Source organism: Orycteropus afer, unplaced genomic scaffold, assembly GCF_000298275.1.
Source record: "Orycteropus afer afer isolate SDZICR_OR568_19922 unplaced genomic scaffold, OryAfe1.0 scaffold00436, whole genome shotgun sequence".
In the NCBI taxonomy this organism is placed as follows: Eukaryota; Metazoa; Chordata; class Mammalia; order Tubulidentata; family Orycteropodidae; genus Orycteropus; species Orycteropus afer.
Genome location: NW_006922023.1, coordinates 1,771,687 through 1,799,381, shown reverse-complemented (window position 1 = coordinate 1,799,381; position 27,695 = coordinate 1,771,687). Strand labels below are relative to the sequence as shown.

The following is a 27,695-nucleotide window of genomic DNA, read 5'->3' as shown; positions in this document are numbered from 1 at the left end:
CAAAGAATACCAGAAAGATGTCTACTTGTGTTTTATTGGCTATGCAAAGGCATTTGATTGTGTGGATCATGACAAATTATGGATAACATTGAGAAGAATGGGAATTCCCAAGCACTTGATTGTACTCATGAGGAACCTGTACCATGACCAGGAGACTGTCATTCGAATGGAACAAGGGGACACTGCATGATTTAAAATTAGGAAGAGAGTGCATCAGGGTTGTATACTTTCCCCATACTTATTCAATCTATATTCTGAGCACATAATCCGAGAAGCTGGACTATATGAAGAAAACAGTGGCATCAGGATTGGAGGAAGAATCATTAACAATCTGAGATACACAGACGATACAACTTTGCTTGCTGAAATTGAGGATGACTTGAGGCACTTACTGATGAAAGTTGAAGAATACAGTTTGCAGTGTGGATTACGTCTCAATATAAAGAAAACAAAAATCCTCACAACTGGACCAATGAGCAACATCACAATAAATGGAGAGAAGATTGAGATTGTCAAAGAATTCATATTGCTTGGTTCTACAATCGATGCCAATGGAAGCAGCAGTCAGGATATTAGGCAACGTGTAGCATTGGGAGAGTCAACTGCGAAGGAACTGTTTCAAGTGCTGAGGAGCAAGGATGTCTCCTTGAGGACTAAGGTGTGCCTGACAGAAGCCGTGATATTTCAAATTGCCTCATATGCAAGTGAGAGCTGGACAATGAATAAGGAAGACTGAAAAAGAGTTGATACTTTTGAGTTGTGGTGCTGGCAAAGAATGCTGAAAGTACCATGGACCGCTCAAAGAACTAACAGATTTGTCCAGGAGGAAGTGCACCCGAAATGCTCCTTGGAAGTGAGAATGGCCAGACTTCATCTCACCTATTTTGGTCATGTTGTCAGAAGGGACCATTCCTTGGAGAAGGATGTCATGCTTGGTAGGGTGGAGGGTCGATGAAAGAGGGAGAGGCCTTCAAAGAGATGGATTGACACGGTGGCTGCAATGTCGGGCTTAAGTATAGCAGGGATCGTGGAGCTGGCATGGGATCAGGTAGTGTTTCGTTCTGCTGTACATGGGGTCGCTATGAGTTGGAAATGACTTGATGGCACCTAACAACAACAACAATACACCATGACTGAGTGTGACTCATATGAGGTATGCAAGGATGGTTCAACATTAAAAAAAATAATCAACATAATCCATCACATAATAAAATGAAAAAGAACCACCTGATCATATCAATCAATGCAGAAAAAGCATCTGATAAAATCCAGCACCCATTCCTGATAAAAACTCTTAGCAACATAGGAATAGTAGGAAAATTCCTCAACATAATAAAGTTCTTATATGCAAAACCATCAGCCAACATTATTCTCAATGGAGATTAAATACAAGCATTCCCTTTGCAAATGGGAACAAGACAAGAATGCCCTTTATTGGCAGTCCTATTCAACTTTGTATTGGAAGTCCTAGCCAGGGCAATAAGGAAAGTAAAGGGAATAAAACCATCCAAATTGGAAAAGGACACGTAAAACTATCCCTGTTTCCAGATAATATGATCCTACACATTGAAAACCTCAGGGACTCAGAAAGAAAACTACTGAAAATAATTGAAAGATTAGCAAAGTGGCAGCACACAAGATGAACAGACAAAAATCAGTTGGATTCCTCTACATCAATAAAGAGAGCTCTGAAAAGGAAATAAGGAAAACAATAAAAATTACAATAACTACCAAAAAGATAAAATACTTAAGAATAAATTTTACCAGACATAAAAGACCTATACAAAGAATACTACAAAATACTACTACAAGAAACTCTAGAAAACCTTTAGAAATAGAACATGATATGCTCATGGAGAGTAAGACTGAACATTATGAAATGTCAATACTACCCAAAGCAATCTACAGATTCAGTGCAATCCCCATACAAATTCCATCAACATTCTTTAAGGACATGGAAAAACCAATCACTAAGTTTATATGGATGTGGAAGCCAGTGGCTTGCCAGAAGTGGTAGCGGAGGGAGGCCAGGCAGGGACTGGGAGCTCGAGGATGGCACGAAGAGGATCAAAGACCATAATGTAAAACTCAAAACTATAAAGTTTATCACAGATAAATAGGGCCAATCTTAGGGGCCCTAATTTATTGCATAAGTAGACTATCACGCATAACCTAAAATGCACAAACGGCAGAAGAGAAACTACATGACTGGGACCTTCCAAAAATTAAAATCTTACATACATCAGAAGACTTCTTCCAAAGAGTAAAAAGTGAAAATGGAAAGAATATTTGACAAAGACATATCAGACAAGGGACTTATCTAAAATTTATAGAATACTCCAACACCTTAACATCAAGAAGACAAACAATCCATTTAAAAAATGGGCAGAAGACATGAAGAGACATGTCAGCAAAGAAGATATTCAGGCAGCAAACAAACATATGAAGAAATGCTCATGATCATTAGAGAGACGCAAATCAAAACAGCAATGAGATATCATCTCACCCAAGTAATAACAGCAAAGTTCAGCAAGGTAAGAAACAACAAATGCTCATGAGCATGGGGAGAGATTGGAACTCTTGTGCACTGCTGCTGGGACTGCAAAATGGGCTAATCATTTTGGAAAGCAGTAAGGAGCTTCATTAAAGTTTGGAACTATAAATACCATTTGATCCAGCCATCACACTACAGGAATGTGTCTTTAAAAGGTGAGATCCAAGGCATGAATGTATATATGCACATCCATGTTCATCACAGCACTATTTACAAGGGCAAAGAGACGGAAACAATGTAAATCGCTATTAACAGATGAATGGATAGCCAAACTGTGGTGCATACACACAATGGAATGCTATGAAACATTAGAGGATTACAAAGAATCAGCAAACCACCTCATAACATCGATGAGTTTGGAAGACATTATGTGAGTGAAACAGGTTAATCACAGAAGGGTAAATATTGTATGAGTCCCTTATTATAAAAAGTCAAAAGAAGACTTATATAGGGAAGGAAAATATTTTTATTGGTTTCCAGGAGGGTGGGAAAATTATTGGCTAGTTAACAGACATTTGTTGATTTGGGTGGTAGGAAAGGCAATAACAAAAGAGTATGACCAGGACAACAATACTAAGGAAAAGGAAGACACAGAGAGGTGCACAAGATGTACATACAATAAAGATAAATACTATTACATACCCAATATTGGAATATTAGTAATAGCAAACACTAATCTACAGGTGGATACATAGGTAGACAGGCAAGAAAATCAGGTATAGATAAGTAAACAAGAATATACCCATGCCAGATGATATTCCTGCACACATATTTGTATGTACTATAAAAATATCCATATGCATTACAGAGCTTATAAGGGACAAAATCAGAATAACTTCTTAGCCACAACTAAGCACCTGGAGAGAGTGAGTCATGGGGCTTGCAAATTGGAACCATGGTCATAGAGAACATCAAGTTTAATTGGTATAATGTAGTATGCAAAAACATTCTTCTGCATCCTACTTTGGTGAATAGCAACAAGGGTCTTAAAAGCTTTTGAGCAGCCATCTAAGATGAAACTGCTGGTTTTTCCTCATCTGGAGCAGAGAAGAGTGAAAAAAAAGTCAAAGACACATGGGAACAATTAGTCTAAAGTTCAAATGGACCATGGGAATCTCACCTTCATGACTCTGAGACCAGAAGAACTAGATGGTGTCCAGCTACCAATGCCAACCACTCAGAAAGAGATCAAAGTTGAAAATCCTGGACAGAATGGGAGAAAAATGTGGAACAAATTTAAAAAAAAAAAAAAAACACATTAAAAGAAAAAAAAAAAAAGAGAGACCAGAAATTTTGGTCAAATAGAGATTGGTGAAACTCCTGAGACTATAGCCCCTACTCACTTTTGGGCCAGGAATTAGACTCATTCTTGTAGCTTAACTCTCAGCCAAGCAATAGGCAGGTCTACAAGCTGAATGACTACTCCAGGGAACTGCACTTCTAGAATAATAAAACGTGGGAGATTAGAAAGGCAAAATTTTCACAGGGAGAAAGCTAAAGAGGCAAAAATGCATAGGCAAGGACACAGGGAAAGAGTAAAGGAAGTGGGAAGAAAGCTTTTATATTGTGTTGTTGTTGTTATGTGCCGTGGAGTTGGACCTGACTCATAGTGACCCCTCCTTGGGTTTCTGAGGCAGTATCGCTATGGAAGTAGATTGCCAACCTTCCTTCCGAGAAGTAGTAGCTGGTGGGTTTGAAATGCCAGCCTTCTGGTTAGCAGTCAAATGTCTTACACACTATGCTACCAGAGGGATGTAAATAGTACCACAAAACAAAATATATATGAACTGTTGAATATAAAATTAATCTGCTTTGTAATATTTCACCCACATCATAATAAAAACATTAAAAAAGGAAAGAGCCACTGGCCTAAAGGAACCACACTTCTTAACAATGAGATGAAGGAGGAGGGATGTGATGAAATGAGGCTGGAGTGGACTGTTCTGAACTCAGCTGGAGGTTGACTTTATTGCACTACTACTTAGCATGGTAGATGTGTTTTCAGACATGGAAGAAAGCCCATTGATTGATTGATTAGACCTCATCTTACCATAGTTTTGATTCTAGAAAATATCCTTTCTTTAGAAACTTAATACAGCTGTATCCTACAGGAAGAAAATGTTTAACACTGTTCCGTTCTTGTGCTTGTTTTCTTCCTGCTCATTTAGAATGCAGGTGCACCATAGTAGGCATTTCCATTTTATAAAATTAAAGTTCTGGAAAGAGACTTAATATTCTTATGTTTGCAAGAAATATTTTTATTAATTAATGGGGAGTAGGGAGAGCAAAGCTTGAAGTGTTCCAGAACTGTATTTTAATTACAGCTCTGTCATTGGCTGGCTGAGAGAGCACAGTGTGTTCTTGTGTGAAAGAGCAGTTATCACACTCATCTTAAAGGATTGGTTGAGGATTTGAAAGAATGAACATGAAGTACCTACAAGAAATGTCTTACAATTATTTAAATAATCAGGGTTAGTAAATGTTATCATCATAAAGCTAATCTTAAAGAAGGAGCTCTGGTACCATAGTGCCTAAGGCACTTGCCTACTAACCAGAAGGCTGGCAGTTCAAACTTACCAGCAGCTCCTCAGAAGGAAGGTTGGGCAATCTACTTCCATAGTGATACCCCCTCAGAAACCCAAGGAGGGGTCGCTATGAGTTGGTCAGACTCGACGGCATATAACAACAACAATAATCTTAAAGAAATCTTAGGTACATACAAATAAAGAAGGGATATGTATCCTTATTTCCAGATCATCTGGCAAATAATTAACTATCTTTTTTTATATTTGGAAAAATCTAGATCTGCAGTCTAATATTGTAACCACTAGCTACATAAAACTCATTGCCACAGAGTCTATTCTAACTCATAGTGACCCTACAGGACAGAGTACAACTGCCCTGTAGCATTTCCAAAGCTGTAAATCTTTATGGTACCAGTCTGTCTTATCTTTCTTCCACAGAGTGGTTGGTGAGTTTAAAGCGTCAACCTTTTGGTGAGCAGCCAAATGCCTTAAGTATTGCACTATCTCTATTAGTCATGTATGGTTATTTAAATTAATTAAAATAAAATAAAATAATGTTAAAAATTCAGTTCTTCAATTGTGCCAGCTACATTACAATGGTCAATAGTCATGTGTGGCTTGTTGTTAGTTGTTATCCAGTCAACTCTGACTCATGATGATCTCTTGTACAACAGAGCAAATTGTTGCCTAGTCCAGCCTCATCTTCAAAATCAGTGATATATTTGAATCTGTTGTTGGGGAAATTGTGTCAATGTATCTCAGTGAGAGTTTCCCTCACCTTCACTGGGCCTCCACTTTACCAAACACAGTGTTCTTCTTTACCAATCATATACTTTTGATGGCATATCCAAAGTAAGTGAGTTGGAATTTTGAAAAACATTCTGTGATCTGTATGATTTTAATTTGCTAGTTTTCAGAGATAGATCACTAGGCCTTTCTTCTTAGTCTATCTTTGTCTGGAGCTGCCATTGAAACTTTTACACCATTAGTACCTTGCTGATATTTGAAATAGCAGTGGCATAGCCTCCAGCATCATTGCAATGCAATAATGCAGTATGACAAACTGCTAGCAAGTGATGACACATGTGTTAGTGGCTACACTATTGGCCAGTAAAGATTGAATATTTGGTTCTATATGAGAGGTAGATATTTGGTTTCCTATGAAATTATATTTAATATTACACAATATTATCTTGTTGCTCTAAATTTCATGGTAACTAGAAAATAATGTAAGGAATAAAGGCAAGATTATTTTTTCTAAATATGTCATGTTTAAAAAGTTGGGAATGATCCAGAGCAGCCAATAGTCATATTTTCTTCAAAGCTATAGTTAATTTTAGTGGCAATACAAAGCAGTAGAAAGAAGTCAACATCAAGTTGATGTATTTCTCCAAAAATCTGCCTACATTTTAGAATAATTACAAATCTTGGAAATAGGACCTATAAAGAATAAATTAATGCTGACAAAATATTTAAGATATTTTACTGTATTATACTCTACCATATTAACTACTACACACAAATGTGTCATTGCTATATTATCATTAACTGAACCATGTCAATTAATATTAAGAGCTTTCCTTTTCCATAGTCTCTGAGAACAATGAATTACATAAATAAAAAAGGAGATTAATTTTCTTGCTGTTTCATTGGAGAAAGGAGATACCATAAACAACATTTTGTCTAGTGCCTCATTTGACAGGTGAGATAACTGAGGTTAAATAACATGCACAAAATCATACACAAGTGGATTGGAAGACGACACTGTACCTGTAGCCCACATATTTGTTCCCTCTAGCAACTTAACCCCTGAAAAATTATGTGCAGAAGTTTGAAGCAGGGATTCTGGGGCTATCAATAGCTCATTAAATTAGAGAAGGCTAGATTTAATGGAGAAAGGGTCGGGGAAGAAGCAGGGTAAACAGCTGGGGAAAATAAAAATAAACTAACCTGCCCAGTGGCAGGTGAGAAGGTGAAACAGTGAAGTAGAAAACCTCTTTAAACAATGCTGGAGAAAAACATGGAGTAAATAAGAAAAGAGGGACACAAGGGAGCCAACGGGGCTTTGGAAAGTCCGGCTACTGAGTTAAGTGGACAATATTTCTGAGAAACAGAGCAGAAACCCCTCTAGCTCAGGTCAGTGCTGGGTTGGGAGCAGAAAGGGAGAAGGGAGGAAACATGTCACAAGGAGGTGGGCCCTGGGACGAGCTCACAGCCCAAGGCTGGGATCCAAATCTTCCAGGACAGCTTTCTAGCACAGATAAGTCCAGAGTATAGGGTTTTTGCAACTATACAACTCAACTTGAAAGTATCAGCCACCTAACCATTGAGGTCTTTGCCAATTTTGAACTCCGGGTCTGTGAGTGACAATAAAATGTCATCATTGGCAGCCGTCCCAAGCAGACTCAAAACAAAACACTGGAACCAACAGTAACCACAGAAACATGGAGGGTAGGAACTCACTACTGGTGCCTTTTTTTTCCTTTCTTTTCTTCCTTTTTTCCCCCTTTTCCCCTGCCTCACCAGTAGAAAAACCACATTAAGCCAACACAACACCTGTTTGTACCAACTCTAAATCCCTTTCATGATGAACTGAGACCTGCATCCACATTCTCCACAGTGATCCCATCAACACAAACAAAACTAAAGAACAACCCAGCACATCTGAGTTAATAATGAAATAAAAAATAAAATATACAAGCTCCACTCTTGCAAAAATATTTAAACATAAAATCAAGGCAAAAGGAATCAATACATATGTAACAGGTAAAGACAACAACTTCAAAATGTCTAGGAAACAACAGGCTACCTCAAATAAAACAAATAAACAAACAAAAAACCAGAGTAAGACAATAGAAATAAAATCGTAGACAAAAATCACATTAAACATGGAGGAAGAGGAGGCAATAGAATTATCCAAGAAGGCATTTAGAAGATATATTCATAGAACTCTACAAGAGCTCAAGGAAACCTCAAACAGAAACAAGGAGAACACAAACAGTACCTTGAAAGAACTCAGGAAAATGATTTAAGAACAAAATAACAAGATTAATCCACAATCAGAACTCATACAAAAACAGCAGTTAGAAATCCAGAGGCTGAACACTAAAATTATAGAGTTACACAACACAGTGGAAGCACAGCAAAATGGGCTACAACTGGCTGAAGAACATATTTCCCAACTAGAAGATAAATCCCCTGACACCAGCCTGTATGAAGAAAAATCAGAACAAAGATCTAAGAAAAATGATGAGAACCTAAGAGTTATATGGGGTGACATGACAAGGAGCTCTGGTGGCAAAGTGCTAAAGACATTTGGCTGTTAACCAGAAGGCTGGCAATTCAAAGCCACCAGCTGCTCCTCGAAAGGAAGGTTGGGCAATCTACTTCCATAGTGATACTGCCTCAGAAACCCAAGGAGGGGTCACTATGAGTCGGATTCTACTCTACGCAGTGTGTGTGTGCATGTGTGAAAAGAAACAACATATGCCTCATTGGAATACCAGAGGAAGAAGAGGTGCAAAAAAAAAAAAAAAAAATACTGAGAAAATTGTGGAAGACTTATTAACAGAACATTTCTCCCATATTATGAAGGAGAAAAAGATATTTGTCCAAGAAGCTCAAAGAACCCCATACAGGATAGATCCAAAGAGAAAGTCATCAAGACATATCATAATCAAAATCTCCAAAACAAAAGACAAAGAAAGAATCTTGCAAGCAGCCCAGGAAAAAAGAAATGTCACCTACAATGGATAAGCAGTTAGTCTGAGTTCTGATTACTCAACAGAAACCCTGCAGGAAAGAAGGCAATGGGATGGTATATTTAAAACATTGAAGGGAAAGAACTTCCAACAAAGCATTCTATATCCAGCCAAACTGTCCATCAAATATGAGGGTAAAATCAACACATTCTCAAACAAACAGAAATTAAGGGATTTTGTGAAAACAAGACCAACCCTGCAAGAAATGCTTAAGTAAGTCCTTCCAATAGAGAACCCACAACAGAGAACAACAAATTAAATCAGAACACTTGACATAAACAATAAAACCAAATCAGAAATAGATGCTTAAAAAAAGCTTATAAAACACTGTACACAAAGAAACAAGGAGTCAATCTGTACATGACACAAGCAACTAAGCAAATGGAATAAAAGTTCTAGGTACAAAATTTCCAAATGGAGAGGAAAACAAGACAATGTCCTTATAGAACATACTGTTCCAAAATTAAAGAGACAAGAATTCACTTCAAGGTAACCGGAGGGAAAATTAACAATCCCCCTAAGCAAATCCACAAAGAAGGAAAACATATAGGGCTTAGTAAGTACAAAACCAACAAAAAGAAGAAAAGTGTGGAAACACTTGACAACAAAATGAACTCAGCCCAGAAAAGTATTTGGATCAAGGAAATCTCCAACACAACAACAACAAGAACAACAACAACAAAAAAAAAACACAATAGAATAATAGCAATCAATTCATACCTATCACTAATTACACTCAATGTGAATGGACGAAATGCACCAGTCAGAAAAAAGAGAATGACAGACTGGATAAGAAAAGAAGATCCATTGATATGCTGCCTACAAGAGACCCACCTTAGACACAAAGATAAAAACAAATTAAAAGTTAAGGGGTGGAAAAAAAATATATATGAAGCCTAAAAAGACCAGGAGTGGCAATGTTACTTTCTGGTAAAATAGACTTCAAGGTGAAAAACACCATAAGGGACAAAGAAGATCACTATATGATCCTGAAAAGGTCAATTGACTAAGAAGACATTACCATATTATATATTTATGCACCCAATGAAAGTGCTCCAAAATACGTGAAGCAAATATTAACTGACTGAAAGGAAAATAGACTACTCTACAATAGTAGTAGGAGACTTTAACACACCACTTTCAAGGAGGGACAGATCAATTAGGAAAAAAAACTCAACAAAGATACAGAAGAGCTCAACAACACAATCAACCAACATAACCTCATAGACATATACAGAGCACTCTGCCCAACAAAAGTATAAATCACATTCTTTTCCAGTGCACATGGATCATTCTCCAGAATAGATCATATATTAGGATATAAAGCAAGCCTCAATAAATTCAAAAACATTGAAATATTACAAAGCATCTTATCTGACCGCAATGCTATAAAATTAGAAATTAATAATGGGAAGATCAAGGAAAACACATCAAGCATGTGGAAGTTGAATAATACACTGCTCAAAAACTACTGGTTGATAGAAGAAATAAAGAGTGAAATAAAAAAAAAAAAAATTCCTAGAAACAAATGAGAATGAAGATACATTTTACCAAAACCTATGGCACACAACAAACACAGTACTCAGAGGTGAATTTATAGCAATAAATGTGCAAATCAAAAAAAGAGGAAAGAACAAAATCAACACTCCAACAATTAGAAAATGAGAAACAAAAGAAACCTACAGTATCCAGAAGTAAGGAAATAATAAAGATCAGAGCAGAAATAAGCAAAACAGAAAACCTAAAAAAAAAATAAATAAATAAATCAACAAAACAAAAAGCTAATTTTTTGAAAAGATTAACAAAATTGACAAAACATTGGCAAATCTAACAAAAGAAAAGAAAGAGAAGACGCAAATAACAAGAATAATAAACAAAAAGGGTAACATCACAACTGAACCAACTGAAATAAAAAAGATATTGACAGAGTATTATGAAGAACTATACTCCAACAGATTTGAGGACCTAGAAGAGATGGACAAGTTTCTAGAAACACAAGACCTATCTAAACTATCCCAGTCAGAGATAGAATACTTGAACAGACCCATAACAAATGAAGAAACTGAACAGGTCATAGTAAAATTTCCCACAAGAAAAAGTCCTGACCCTGACGGATTCACTTGAGAATTTTATCATTCAGGGAAGAGTTGACACCTTTACTATTCAAGTTATTCCAGAACATTGAAAAAGAGGGAATATCTCCAAATTCATTTTATGAAGCAAGGATAACACTGATATCAAAACCAGGAAAAGACATCACTACAAAGGAAAACTACAGACCTATATTCTTCATGTATATACATGTAAAAATCTTCAACAAAATCCTAGCCAACAGAATTCAAGAACATATAAAAAAATAACACATCCTGACCAAGTGAGATTCATACCTGGTATGCAAGGATGGTTCAACATCAGAAAAACAACCAATGTAACCCACCACATAAACAAAACAAAAGAAAAGAACCATATGATCATATCAATCAACACAGAAAAGAGATTTCATAAAACCCAACACTAGGTCCTGTTCAGAACTCTCAGCAAAATAAGGATAGAAGGGAAATTCCTAACAAAAAGGGCATAAATGCAAAGTCAACAACCAACATTATTGTTAATGGAGAAAGACTCAAAGCATTCCCTGTAGTAATGGGAACCAGACAAGGATGCCCTCTATCACCACTTCTATTTAATGTTGTATTGGAAGTCTTGGCCAGTGCAATAAGGCAAGACAGAGAAATAAAATCATCCAAACTGGCAAAGAGGCAGTAAAGCTCTGTTTGAGGATGACATGATCCTATACATAGAAAATTCAAGAGATTTAGCAAAAAAAAAAAAAAAACTACTGGAACGAATAGAGAAGTTCCACAAAATGGCAGGATACAAGGTCAACAAACAAAAACAGTTGGATTTCTATACATCAACAGAGAGACCTCTGAAAAAGAAATAAGGGAAACAATACTATTTACAAGAGCTACTAAAAAAGATAAAATATCTAGGAATACATCTTACCAGAGACACAAAAGACTTATACAAAGAAAACTATAAAGTACTACTACAAGAAACTACAAGGCATCTACATAAATGGGAGAACCTGCCTTGTTCATGGATGTTGTTGTTGTTAGGAGCCATTGAGTTGTCTTCGATTCATAATGACCTTATGCACAGAACAAAACACTGCCTGGTCCTGTGCCAGCCTCACAATGCTTGCTATGCCTGAGCCCATTGTTGCAGCCACTGTGTCAATCCATCTTGTTGAGGACCTCCCCTTCTTTGTTGACCCTCCACTTTACAAAGCATGATATCCTTCTCCAGGGAATGGTTCCTTCTGACAACATGACCAAAGTAGGTGAGATGAAGACTGGTCATTCTCCTTTCCTAGGCGCATTCTGGCTGCACTTCTTCCAGGACAGATTTGTTAATCCTTTTACCAGACCCTGGTACTCTTAACAATCTTCTCCAACACCACAACTCAAAATCATCTCTTCTTCTTTGATCTTCCTTATTCATTGTCCAGTTCTCACATGCATAAGAGGTGATTGAAAATATCATGGCTTGGGTTAGATTCACCTTAGTTTTCAAGGAGACATCTTTGCTCTTCATCACTTGAAAGAGGTCTTTTGCAGCAGATTTGTCCAATGCAGTAAGTCATCTAATGTCATGACTGCTGCTTCCATTGGTGTTGAATGTAGAACCAAGTAATATGAAGTCCTTGACAACTTCAATCTTTTCTCCATCCACTGGGAAGCTGTTTTTCAGGGCAGTTGTGAGGATTTTTGTTTTCTTTATATTAAGATGTAATCCATACTGCAGACTGTAGTCTTTAATCTTTATCAGTAAGTTCTTTAAGTCATCCTTACTTTCAACAAGCAAAGTTGTGTCATCTGCATATCACAGGTTGTTAATGGGTCTTTCTCTGATTGTGATGCCACATTCTTCTTCATATAATCTGCTTCTCAAATTATTTGTTCAGCATACTACCTGAATAAGTATGCTGAAATGATATGACCCTGACACACTCCCTTCTTGATGTTAATCTGTACATTATCCTCTTGTTCTGACAGCCTCCTGACTCATGTACAGGTTTCTCATGAGTACAGTCAAGTGTTCCGGAATTCCCATTCTTCTCAATGTTATCCATAATTTGTTATGATCTACACAATTGAATATTTTTGCATAGTCAATAAAAGATAAATAAACATCTTTCTGGTATTCTTTGCTTTCAGCTAAGATCCATTTGACATCAGCAATGATATCCCTTGTTGCATGTTCTCTCCTGAATCCAGCTTGCATTTCTGGAAGCTCTCTGTCAGTACACTGCTGTAACCATTTTTGCATTATCTTCAGTAAGATTTTACTTGCATGTGATATTAATGATACTGCTTGATAATTTCCACATTGTATGGGATCACCTTTCTCTGGATTGGGTACAAATATGGATCTCTTCTGGTCAATTGGCTAGGTAGCTGTCTTCCATATCTCTTGGCATAGCCAAGTGGGTGCCTCCAGTGAGGCATCCATTTGTTGAAACATCTTAATGGGTATTCTTTCAATTCCTGGAGCCTTGTTCTTCACCAATTTCTTTAGTGAAACTTCAACTTCTTCCTTCAATACCACTGGTTCTTGATTATGTGCCACCTACTGAAATGGATGAATATGGACAGGAAGACTGAATATTGTCAAAATGTCAGTACTACCCAAAGCAATCCACACATTTAATGGAATCCCCATCCAGATACCAAAAACATTTTTTAAGAATATGGAAAATCCAATTACTAACTTCATATGGAAAGGAAAGAGACCTGGGATAAGCAGAATACTACTGAACAAGAAGAACAAAGTGGGAAGATCTCACTCTCATCGATCTCAAACCTACTATACAGCCATAGTAGTCAAAACATTGTATTGATACAATGATAGACAGACCAATGGAACACAACTGAAAACCCAGAAATAGACCCATCCATCCATAGACAGCTAATCTTTGAGAAAGGACTCAAACCTATTAATTGGGGAAGAGATAACCTCTTTAACAGATGATACTGAAAAAACTGGATATCCACTTGCAGAAAAACGAAACAAGACCTATACCTCACCCCATACACAAAAACAAACTCCAATTGGATCACAGATGTAAATGTAAAACCAAAACTATAAAGTTCATCAAAGATAAAATACAGGCATATCTAGGGGCCTAATATACAGCATAAATAGACTATCAAACATAACCCAGAATTCACAGGAGGTGGAAGAGAAGCTAGATGTCTAGGACCTTAAAAATTAAATTCTTATGTACATCAAAAGACTTCTCTAAAAGGGTAAAAAGGGAACATACAGATTGGGAGAAAATATTTGGCTATGACATATGTAACAAAGGATTTTTCTCCAAAATCTATAGAAAACTTTAACACCTCAACCCCCAAAAGACAAACAATCCAATTCAAATATGGGCAAGGGACATGAACAGACATGTTTACTAACAACAATATGCTGGTGGCCTACAATCACATGAGGAATTGCTCACAATCGTTAGCCATTAGAAAGATGCAAGTCAAAACAACAATGAGATATAATCTCACCCCAGCAACAGTAGCAGAGTTCAATAGGACAGAAAATAACAAATGCTGGCAAGGCTGTGGGGAAATTGGAACACTCATACACTGCTGGCGGGACTGTAAGATGTACAACCATTGTGGCAAATGGTACGGTGTTCCTTAAAAACTGAAAAGAGAAATACCATTGGACCCAACAATTCCATTACTAGGAATATATCCTAAGGAGGTGACAGACAGGACACGAACAGACATGTATACACCCAAGTTCATCACAGCACAATTTACTATAGCAAAAAGATGGAAAAAAAAACTATTTGCCCATCAACAGATGAATGGATAACCAAGCTATGGTACATTCACACAATGAAACACTATGCTACATTAAAGAATAAAGAAGAATATGCAAATAATCTTACAATATGGATGAAATTTGGGACATTATGCCGAATGAAATAATTGCAGAAGGAGAAATACTGTATGAGGCCATTTACTGTAAAAAGTCAAGGAAGGGTTTGCTTAGGGAAGGGAACTCACTTTGTAGGTTACCAGGGATCAGAGGGAAGAGGAGGGAGTAATTTCAAACTAGTTGGGGGCCACATGCTGAGTCGGGTAAGGGGAGGGATGGTATGGAAATAGTTTGTGACCAGCATGATATCATTGGGGAAAGGGAGGACACCGAACTATGCACATAAGATACAGATGACAGAGGCACCAGTATATCCTCAATACTCCATTACTATTAACACCAAATGCCAGACTACAGATATATACATAGACAATTGAGATGACCAGATGTGGGTCACTGAACAGGAATAAACTCTAGACCAGTGATAGTTTCAGCTGAGGATAATCTTGCACAGATACTAGTGATACAAAATATCTGCAATCATTACAGAAGCAACAGAAGACAGACATAGAGCAATCCCTCATAGACAGCCAGACACTGTGGGAGAGAGATCCACCACATCAACCACCTGAGGACCATAGTACTGGGGGATACCACACTCAATTGGCACAACAAAATACATAAAAATCTTATTCCACAACCTACTTTGGTGAGTAGCAACTGAGGTCTTAAAAGCTTTCGAGCAGCCATCTAAGATGCAGCTAATGGTCTGCTATCATCAGAAGCAGAGAAGAGTGAAGAAAACCAAGAGCATTTGGAAACAATTAGCCCAAGAACATGATGAAACTCGACACCAGAAGAACTAGGGGGTGCCTGGCTACCAATGCCAATCACTCAGGAAGGGATCAAAACTGGAGATCATGGATAGAGTGGGAGGAAAAATGTGGAACAAAATTCAAAAACACACTAATGACCAGAATTACTGGTTGGATGGAGTTTGCTGGGACCTCTAAGACTATGGCCCTGGTATACACTTTGGGCTTGGGATAAAACTTACTCCCAAGGGCTGGCTCTCAGCCCAACAGTAATAAGACTTAGGTGCAAAACACTCAACCCAGGGCAATGTACCCACTTACTCTATTGGAGATTCATCCCTTGGAGCAATCGACCATGGGGCACCAGAGGGGCAACAGTCACAAGGAGGAAAAGATGGACAGAAAGAAGTACATAACTAAGAAGGGCACAGGGATGGGGATGTGTCACTGGGAAGGGAGTAGGAGAGTGAGTAAGGATTGGGGGTGGTAATTGAGGAATGAAACCAAATGTACATGAACTGTTAAATGTAAAACAAATTCTGCTCTGTAAATTTGCACCTAAAGCAAATTTAAAAAAATAATAAAAATGAATGAATTTTGGAAAAGCAATTTGCTCTGTGAACTCTCACCCAAATCACAGTAAAAAGTTAAACAACAACAACAACAACAAAATCATAAACTAGTCAGACAGAGAGCAAGTCCCTTGAGTACTCTAGATAAAAATGCCTTCTCTTTTTAATTTGGTGTATATCATCCTAATGTTTCTATTGTATCACCATGACTTTGTAAATTATCTTCTAATGAAGAAATCTTTTTAGAAAATAATGAGTGCTATAAAACAGATTTGTAAGAGAATTTACTCAGATTTTGGAGACAGGTTTTTTTTCTATTTCCCATATAACAATTTGTAAGTGCTTTGAACTTAAGGACTTATTTTATTTTATTTATTTTTCTTTGCATTTGGTGCAAGTTTACAGTGCAAAATTTGTTTTACATTCAAAATTTCATGTATATTTTGTTTCACTACCCAATTACCATCCTCAACCCTCACTCACTCTCCTCCTCTCCTTTCCCAGTAACACGTCCACCCCCATGCCCTTCTTAGTTATGCACTCCTGTGTGTCCAGCTTTTTGTCCATGTGAATGTTGCCCCTCTGATGCCCCATGGATGATTGCTCCAAGGGATTATCTCTGTAGAGTAAGTGAGTGCATCATCCTGGGTGGAGTGTTCTGCATGTAGATCTTATTTACCTTTGGGCTGAGAGCCAGCCCTTAAGAATGAGTTTTATCCCAGGTCCAAAGTGTATCCCAGGGCCATAGTCTTGAGGGTCCCACCTGACTCCATCAGACCAGTAATTCTGGTCATTATTGTAGTTTTGGAATTTGTTCCACGTTTTTCCTCCCATCTATCCATGATCTTCAGTTTTGATCCCTTCCAAAGTGGTTGGCATTGGTAGCCAGGCACCATCTAATTCTTCTGGTCTTGAGTTTCATCATGTCCTTGGGCTAATTGTTTCCAAATGTTTTTGGTTTTCTTCACTCTTCTTTGCTTCTGATGATAGCAGACCATTAGCTGCATCTTAGATGGCTGCTCGAAAGCTTTTAAGACCTCAGTTGCTACTCACCAAAGTAGGTTGTGGAATAAGATTTTTATGTATTTTGTTGTGTCAATTGAGTGTGGTGCCCCTCAGTACTATGGTCCTCAAGTGGTTGATGTGGTGGATCTCTCTCCCACAGTGTCTGGCTGTCTATGAAGAATTGCTCTATGTCTGTCTTCTGTTGCTTCTGTAATGATTGTGGTTATTTTGTATCACTAGTATCTGTGCAAGATTATCCTCAGCTGAAACTGTCACTCGTCTAGAGTTTATTCCTGTTCAGTGACCCACATCTGATCTTCTCATTTGTCTATGTATTTATCTGTAGACTAGAGTTTGGTATTAATGGTAATGCAGTACTGTGAATATACTAGTATTAGCCTCTGTCGTCTATATCTTATGTGCACAGTTCAGTGTCCTCCCTTTCCCCAATGTTATCATGCTGGTCACAGACTATTTCCATCTCATCCCTCCCCTTACCCAACTCAGAATGTGACCTCCAACTAGTTTGAAATTATTCCCTCCTCTTCCCTCTGATCCCTGGTAACCTACAAAGTGAGTTTCCTTCCCTAAGCAAACCCTTCCTTGACTTTTTACATTAATGGCCTCATACAGTATCTGTCCTTCTGCAATTAACTTATTTCATTCAGCACAATGTCCTCCAGTTTCATCCACATTGTGTGATGATTTGCATATTCTTCTTTGTTCTTTAATGTAGCATAGTATTCCATTGTATGAACGTACTATAGTTTGGTTATTAAGGACTCTTTTAATAATGAAAAAAGAAAGGTTCTCTGAGAAAGAAATCTAGAAGTTCATTGTGGAATTTTAAAAAGAACTTAGGTGGGTCTTTTGTGTTGTTGGACCATCTAAGATTTACACATCTTCCTGCTATATTGCTGGAGAGAAAAATCAGAAGAATGTTCATTTATTGAACTCTCACTATGTAATATTCTTCATCTGATGCTAGAACTTCACAATTAACTCATGTAATCCTTATATGTGACAGCTGAGGAAACTGAGGCACAAAATGGTTAAGTAAATTACCCAAAAATAATGGATGGAATTAGGGTGCATATCAAAATGTGTCCAACTGTAAAATTCCATTGCCCATTATGGGAACTACTAGCCTCCTGTGTCTACTCTGCTTTTGAATTATGGCTATTTCCTAATTTAGATGGACTCTAGGTATGAAATACACACCAGATCTCAAAGATTTAGAAAAAGAATATAATGTACCTCAAAAATTTTATATTTATTACATGTTGAAGTGATAATATTTTGAATATATTGAGTGAAATGAAAAATATTAAAATTAAGTTCACTTTTTTCTTTTTTTTAATGTTATTACTGTTGTTGTTATTATGTGCCGTTGAGTTGAACCTGACTCATAGAGAACCCTTCTTGGGTTTCCAAGGCAGTATCACTACAGAAGTAGATTGTCCCATCTTCCTTCTGAGAAGTGACTGGTGGATTTGAACCTCCAGCCTTCTGGTTAGCAGTCAAGTGCCTTAGGCACTATGCTACCAGAGCTCCTAATGTAATCACTGTTGTTGTTGTTGTTGTTATGCGCCATCGAGTCAGCCCTGACTCATAGCGACCCCTCCTTGGGTTTCCGAGGCAGTATCACTACGGAAGTAGGATTGCCCAACCTTCCTTCCGAGGAGTGGCTGGTGGGTTTGAACCGCCAGCCTTCTGGTTAGCAGTCAAGTGCCTTAGCCACTATGCTACAATGTAATCACTAGGGAACTTCAAATTACATTTTGGCTATCATTATGTTTTTCTTGAAATATTTTGTCCTCAAGAGAGCTTAGTTACTCTATAAACTTGCCAGTCACATAATCAGGACAAAAGTAAAGACTTCTATTTAGGCAACTGGAAATGAGAAATTTTATTGACTTTGAGGTATATTAGAATATTTGCAGTGAATGTTACAAAACAGTATGTGTGTGGATTATTGAATGGAAAACCAATATTCTCTGCAAACTTTCACCCAAATCACAATTTAAAAATGAAAATAATTATATTAGAATATTTGTAATTTGCCATAGGATGTTTCTGAAAATCAAAATTTAGACTGAGCCAATGTGATCTTGGAATTTGGGTATCAGATAAAGGTTTGGTAAAGTTGGCTTTCTAAAGATAATTTGATGGGCTTGAATTATTAAATACTTTTCAAATATCTGAGCTTCTCTCTGCCCTGAACTCAGAATATATTGTTAAAATTCTACACTTCATTTTCACTCTAAGTAATATATGTTCTTTAAAGACTCTCTTGTTTTTACAATTTTCTCTCCGTATATGGCAGATGGCTAGATGAGAACCAAGATGATGTTAAGACTGAAGGGAAACTACTTGCAGAGCATAATCCCTGTGAAGGGGCTGGGCATATGCCTATTGAGTGGACTAGGGGCTCTGTGGTTTCTCTAAGGCCTGAAGACAGTTACTGATGTAACTGTGGTCATGTGCTGCCTATCCCTTGCACTGAAACCAACACTGCAGGGATGACACAATTTGTGCTTTCTTTCTTTTGAGAACATCATAAGTTGAGAGAATACATTGAAAATATCAGCCAAAAACTAACCAAGATCAGAATATGATAATGGTGTACAGATACTAATTCTCATTATTATTATTTCTTCTATCAGAAAATGTTTGTCATTGATATGTTTAAAAAGGTAGCCTTAGTAGAAAATCACTGAAGAAATACATGATACCGTTTGATTAGTGTAAAATACTTTTATAAAACACCAGTTGGTTCTAAAGTGGAAGCTTTATTGATAGATAATTATATGGCTCCCTTAATATCAATGATAATATAAACAATAAAATTTAAGAAGACATTTGATTGACTTATATTCCATTTTATAACACATTAAAATTAAAGTGAAGCTACAGGTAACTAAAATTTTATGTCAGTTTATATGCTGCCTAAAATTATATTATAAACACCCAGTGTTGTGTCATCCACAATTTCAATCAGTGAATAACATTTCAGTGAATAGAAGCCATTTTTATTGTGGTTTCCCTTTTACCAACTGATGACTAAGGACTAATCTAGTCTTAAGAACTAGTATATTTGCATCTGAAGATGAAAACACAGACAGTAAATATGAACACTTTTGCACGTACAGTACTGAATTGTCAGTGATGGCAAGCACTGATTCACAGGTGGATGATGGCTAAATAATCAGGTATGTCTAGGATGGGGGGAATGTGCCCATGACTATGTATAGGGTTAGCAGACAATGTTTCTACATATGTATTTGTATGTACTGTAAGAATGTTTGGGTGCATAATAGACAATGGGGTAAGGTTGTGGTGGCTTCTTGGCAACAGGCAACTAACTGGAGGGAGGGAGTAATTGGATCTGTGAGCTTAGGACCATGGTCACAGTGGACATCAAGCTCAATTGGCATAACATACTACACAAAAACATTGTTCCACATCCTACTTTGGTGAGTAGTGACTGGGATCTTAAAAACTTGCAAGTGACCATCTAGATGCAACGATGAGTCTCTCCTTGTCCAGAAAGATGAAGAATGAAGGAAACTAAAGACTCATGCAAACAATTTGTCCAAGGGACTGGTATACCATGTGATCCTCAGCCTATGTCCATGAGACCAGAAAAACTAGATGGTGCCCACTATCATTGTCAATCACTTGGAGGGGGATTGGTGCAGGAGATTCTGGATAGAGTGGGAGAACAATGTGATACAAAATTGAAAATCTTAAGAAAAAAAGACCAGGTTTGCTCGTCTGATAGAGCCTGATGTGACTCCCTGAGACTATGGCTCCTTGTAACCCTTAAGGTCTGGAACTGAACTCACTCCTGTGACTTCCAGTCAAACAATAAACAGGCATACGTGGTGAACATTTACATCATGTGAATATATTCCTTGGAGAAAATCAATTGTGGGAGAACAGAAGGGCAGTGTTTGCACAGGGAAACAATTCTGGGGGTGGGAGTGCATGGGAGGGAAGGACACATGGAAGAGGTAACTATGGGGAGGAAGTGGGAAGAGAGCTCTAACATTGTGGAGAATTGCAGTCAGTGTCATGGAACAAAATGTGTATAAATTGCTGTATGGAAAATGAATTTGCTCTGTAAACTTTTACCCAAATCACAATAAAAATTAAAACGAAAAAAAGATCTTGATCCAAAAAGTGCAGAAACAGATTCCAGATTTCTGAGGATGGAAAGTAAAGGTCTTTCCTGCCTGAGAATGCCCTAAAAACAAGAAATCTGGCTATGGCCACACAGAGAAGGAACCTGGGGATTATCTCTGAACCCCACCCAACAATCCTTTAAGACCTATTCCAATGCTCTCTTTGCTTCTGTGTTGTTGTTTGCCGTCGAGTTGGCCCCGACTCATAGCGACCCCTCCTTGGGTTTCCAAGGCAGTATCACTATGGAAGTAGGATTGCCCAACCTTCCTTCTGAGGAGAGGCTGGTGGGTTTGAACCGCCAGCCGTCTGGTGAGCAGTCAAGTGCCTTAGGCACTATGCTACAGAGCTCCTAGAGCCCCATAAACCCTGCTCTAAATCCCACTACTACTCCAGCCTCTTCTACCCTTAAATGCTATGATTCCATGTCTGGGCTTTACCTCTACACTGTCTGATGTGTATGATTCTCACCAATGTTTTTCAACCTTTAAAACACACAGATCCCTGAGATTACAGATGCTGGTTTGAGAAACCAGAATTCAAAAGTTAAATGCTGGCCCTCTCGGTGATCATGGGGGCTCTGAAAATGTTAAGATAGAGATCACAGTTATCTAGCCCATGCTGTATATCCTTTTTAAAAGGCATTTTAAGATGTTTGCTAAAATAAAAACACAAAATTAAAAAAAAAAAAAATCTGTCATGTAAAACCCTTTGGAGCACAGCTCTACTCTAACACACATGGGGTCATCTGGAGTTAGAATTAACTTGACAACAACTGGTATTGGTGTGCCAGTCTCAAGGTCCACACTGAGGACAAACTGGCAAGCAGCACAATCACTTCCCTGCCCTCACTGGGCTTCTGTTTCAGTGGAGAACCAATTGAATGAATGTATGATGGAACATGCATCAGAGCCTTCCTTTACTAGATTATAAGCCCTATGGAAGCAGCAATCATTTTGTGCTCCTTTCTGTAGATTAATACTTGGCATATTGCCTGAGTCAGGAAGTACTCTGTGTCTATTAAATACATGAATCATCCCTGCCTTACAATATAGTATTCCTTTTTTATAAAGATTACCAAAAAACAAACTCACTGCCTTCAAGTCGAGTCATAGAAATCCCTCTTTGGGTTTCCAAGGTGGTATCACTATGGAAGTAAATTGCCCAACCTTCCTTCTGAGGAGTAGCTGGTGGGTTTGAACCGCCAACCTTCTGGTTAGCAGTCAAATGCCTTAGGCAATACGCCACCAGAGCACCTTTATAAAGAGTAGAGTATAAATTACCCCTGATTTAGCTCACGCTTATGTGAAATAAGTACTCACAAATAATTATACTCAATTCCTCTATTTCAGTAAACATTCCTAACAACAATATATTTCAATTTGAACATTAACTTTATCCTCGTGACACAGATTACACTCGAATATTCCCAATTCTATCCAGCAATATGTATAAACTTTCTTTTGAGGTGGGTATAGCTGATTTGATCCATTTTTTCCTGATTCTAGTTTATTTCATTCTCATAGAGTTCACTTTCTTAGATGTTGTCCAGATTCTGGGAATATCACAATGCAGGCCCCTAATGTAATGGCTGTCCCTGGATAACTGTAAGAAGAAGCGAGAAACCATATCTGTTTCTGGGCTTTTATGGGTAAAAGATTAAATAACTTAGAAAGCATAAAAAAAAAAAAAGATGGAATACATGGATTTCCTGTACCTAAAAGAATTATTTTACAACCAATCATTACTAAAGGTAGCATATGATCAAGAACCACATACTGAAGGAAGGTCAAGTTGCATTGAGGATACTGGTGAAAAACAAGCCTCTAGGAATTGATGGAATATCAATTGAGATGCTTCAATGAATGGATGCGATACTGGAATAGCTTACTAATCTTTGTCAAGAAATTTGGAAGACAGTTACCTGGTCAACCAGCTGGAAGAGATCCATCCGTGCCTATCCTAAAGCAAGATGATCAAACAGAATGTGGAAATTACTGCACAATATCACAATCTAGCAAAATTTTTCTGAAAATAACTTAAAAGTGCCTGCAGCTGTTTATGGACAGGGGAATACCAACAGTCTAAAGCAGATTCAGAAGATGACATGGAACAAAGTACATCATTGCTGATGTCAGATTGATCTTCACTGAAAGCAGAAAATACAAAAGGATGTTTCTCTGTATTTTATTGACTGTGCAAAGGCATTCAATTTAGGTGTTATTGTTGTTGTGATTAGGTGCCCCAAAGTCACTTTTGACTCTTACGGCTCCATGTACAACAGAAAGAAACACTGCCCAGTTCCATATAATCCTCACAATTGTTGCTATGCTTAAGTCCCTTGTTGCCGTCACTGTGTCAATCCATGTCATTGGGCATCTTCCCCTTTTTCGCTTACCCTCTACTTTTCCAAGCATGGTATTAGGGACTTGTCCCTCCTGATTATATGACCAAAGTAAGAGATGAAGTCTGTCCATTTTCACTTCCAAGGAGCATGCCGGCTGTACTTCTTCCAAGACATAGTTGTTTTTTCTTCTGGCAGTCCATGGCATATTCACTCACATGCATCATTTCTTATTCAATATTTCTTATTCATTGTCCAGAGTGTTTTTTCTTCTGGCAGTCCATGGCATATTCGCTCACATGCATAATTTCTTATTCAATATTTCTTATTCATTGTCCAGAGTTCACACGCATTAGAGGAGATTGAAGTGATAATGACTTGGGTTACGCTTACCTTAGTCTTCATATTGACATCTTTGATTTTTAACACTTTAAAAGAGATCTTTTGCAGAAAAGTTGTCAAATGAAATACATATTTTGATTGTTTTGACTGCTGCTTCCATAGGTTTTGATTGTGGATCCAAGTAAAATGAATCCAATCTTTTCTCCATTTGTCATGATATTGCTTATTGGTTCAATTTTAAAGACTTTTGTTTTCTTTGTGTTGAGCTGTGATTCATACTGAAGGCTATATAGTCTTTGATCTTTATCAGGAGATGCTTCAAGTCCTTTTTGTTTTCAGGAATCTTGGTTGTATTATTTGCATATCTCAGGTTGTTAATGAATATTCCTCCAATCCCAATGCATGTTATTCTTCCTATAGTCCAACTTCTCAGATATTTGAAGTATTTGTTGAAATATTTGTTCAGTATTCAAGCTGAATAAATTTCATAGGGGGCATATATCCTATTACACACATTCAGAAGTGTGGCAAACACTAATTTATTTTCTATACACCAACTTAACATATAGCACCATATCTCCATTACATGGCCTGGTAGAAAATTCCTTCTCAAACATAATTGTGTACATTCTACTTTGTAAATTAAAGCAGAATCCTAGAGATCTATTCTGTGTTTGAAAAGAGAGGAACATGCTTTTCCATAGTCTATTATGGTCCATGCTGAAATTGGTTCTTTCTCTGCTTTCTGGCCTCTCAAGAAGTGTTATAATTTTTGGTCAGGCTGGAGACTCGAGCATTCTGATCCTCCTCAGAATTTTGAATCTCCTCATGTTCTCTCTCTACATGAAGATGACAAATATATGTGTATTTTTTTTTCTTTTTTTTGCTTCTGAAAAACCCCTTCCCTTTCTCCTCTATATTAGTTCAACTACCATAATCTCTAAGTTTTAACTTTTAAAGAAGACAGGATTTGGCTTCCAATATGAACATGATGATGGCAGAGATCAGACTCTTTCCCGTTCTGTTCTTACCCAAATTAACAAATGAAATGAAAAATCTACAGTCCCCAAATTCAGCAAAATCATGAGGCAGCAAAAATCTACAAACTCCCGAATACATGTTAAAGCCTGCTAAAATCAGCTGAAAACAGACTGAAATTTGATGGGCCCAACAATGGTAAATCTCAGAATGTGCCAAAAAAAAAAAAAAAAATCACTTTCAAAAGGTATGTGATCAGCTATGAAGTACAAAGTTTGTTTCATAATTGCTGGAAGAGGTACCTACATGAGGTGCAGCTGAGATCCCCCAGAAGCTGTATAGAAGAACATTAGTAGGGAATCTCCATTTCATTAAGACTCAGAGAATCACCACAAATAATATGTCAAGGGAAATGAACATCTAATAGTAAAACAAAACTAAGACCTAAATAAAAAGAAGGCACTATTGGTGAGTACTAACAGAAACAAAAGATAGTGGATAAAGATTTACAAAGCCTTTAGGTACCGGAATTATTAACACAGATTGTAAAACTATGTAGAGATTCTATTCTCAAAAACATAAGCAGCAGGTTTGTAAATGTCCTCCAGAAGTGGAAAAAAAAAAAAAAAATACAATGTATTGAAAAATCAATCAAATAGATCCTATAGAAATTAAAAAAATATACAATGCTTAAAAATTTACATCTAGGTAGATGTGTTTCACAGTAGATTAGGCAGAGTTGGAAAGAGAATTTTCCAGAATATTGTAGAGGAAAACAATGTGACGATACATATGAATGACACTTGGAGGTTAAAGACACTTGGAGGAAAAAAATGGTAAGTTCTACATGTCTAATTGAAATTCCACAACAAGAAGAGAGATAAAATATAACTGAGGCATGATTTGAAACAATAATGATTGACAAGCTTCTAGAATTTTTGAAAGATACCATTTCATAGATTCTTCAATTTCTGAAAACCAAACAATCCCAAACAGGTTACATGAAAATAAATCCATATCTAAGTGCTATCATAGTACAGGTTCAGAGAACCAAAGACAAACAGAACATTTAACAAGCAGTCTGAGAGAAAGTTTACCTTCAGAAAAATAGAATATATACTGGCAGTTGGCATCTTAAGAGCAACAAAGGAAATCAGAGAATGGAGTGATAGATTCAGAATGCTGAAAATTATAACTGTAATCTAGAATCCTGTAGCCAGGCACATGGCTTTTCTAAGATGGGGCCAGAATGAAGAGACAAAAGCACATGTAGACAGACAAATTCTTTGAGATTTTGCCAGCTGTAGTTTCCCACTTATGAGCATTGGTGGCACAGTGGTTAAAAAGCTTGGTGGCAAACCAAAAGTTTGGTAATTTGAATCCACCAGTTGCTCTGTGAGACAAAGATATGGTAGCCTGCTTCCAACAATTTACAGTCTTACAAACTCTATGGGACAGTTCTACTCTGTCTCACAGGGTTGTTATGGGTTAGAATCAACTTAATGGCAATGGATTCAGTCCCCCACTAAAGGAAATTCTAAAGGAGCTACTTCAGGCAAAAGGAAACTGATTCCAGATGGAAAGCCAGAGATGGAAGAAGAATTAGAGATCACAGAAAGGGCATGTTATGTAGGTAAATTTAAAGTATCAATTACTGTATAAATATGGTGGCATAGTGCTTAAGGCATATGACTGCTAACCAGAAGGCTGGTGGTTCAAATCCTCCAGCCACTCCTCCGAAGGAAGATTGGGCAATCTACTTCTGTAGAAATACTGCCTTGGAAACCCAGGAAGGGGTTGTTATGAGTTGAATCACCTCCATGGCAGTGAGGTTTTTTTTTTGTTGTTGTTGTTGTTGTTGTTGGTTGAAATAGTGTTGTTAGCTGTTGTTGAGTTAGCCCCTAACTCATGGAGAACCCATGCATAACAAAATGCTATCCGGACCTGTGTCATCACCATGATCAATTGGGGATAACATCATTGTGATCCACAAGGTTTTCATTGGTTGGTTTTCAGAAGTGTAGAATAAGGACCTCTTGCAAGTTTATCTTAGTTTGGAAGATTTGCTAAAAACTATTCAGTATTATAGCAATACACAAGCCTCTAGTGACAGACAGATTGTAGCTGTGTATGAGGTACAATGTCCAGAAATTAAACACAGGCCTCACACAGAACCATCACTACCCCTGCTAAATAAGTAGAATTAAAATAGACAAAAAATAACACACAAGTATATAAATTGGGGAGGCCTAAGCAAAGCACTGTGCTTAAAGTCCTTGTATTATCTGTAATGAGGATAAAGGTATTAGGTTAAGTACCTATGCTTGAGATTCTAGAGCAAACAGTGAAAGAATATAATAGGGTAAAATTTCTAAATGAGTAAGAGTGAGGTGAAAAAATTTATTTCACCGGGAAACTATTGTAATTTCAAATTAATATCTAACTAATAAGACAAGTCCATTTTATAGAAGCAAAGATAAATGTAAATACAAGTGAAAATAGAGAAGTATATTATATCAAGGAGCTCTGGTGGCGTAGTGTCTAAGGCATTTGGCTGCTGACCAGAAGGTTGGTGGTTCAAACTAACCAGACACTCTGTGGATGGAAGACCAGGAAATCTACTTCTGTAAAGATTTACTGCCTCAGAAACACAAAAGGGGTCACTATGAGTCGGAATTGACTTGATGGCAGTGATATATATATATAGGACACTTTATTT

General features: G+C 37.3%; 1 protein-coding gene across 1 annotated transcript in view; it reads left to right on the top strand.

Moving 5' to 3' along the window:
* RP1 (RP1 axonemal microtubule associated) overlaps positions 1-27,695 on the top strand; it is an 874,252-nt gene that overhangs the window by 808,738 nt on the left and 37,819 nt on the right.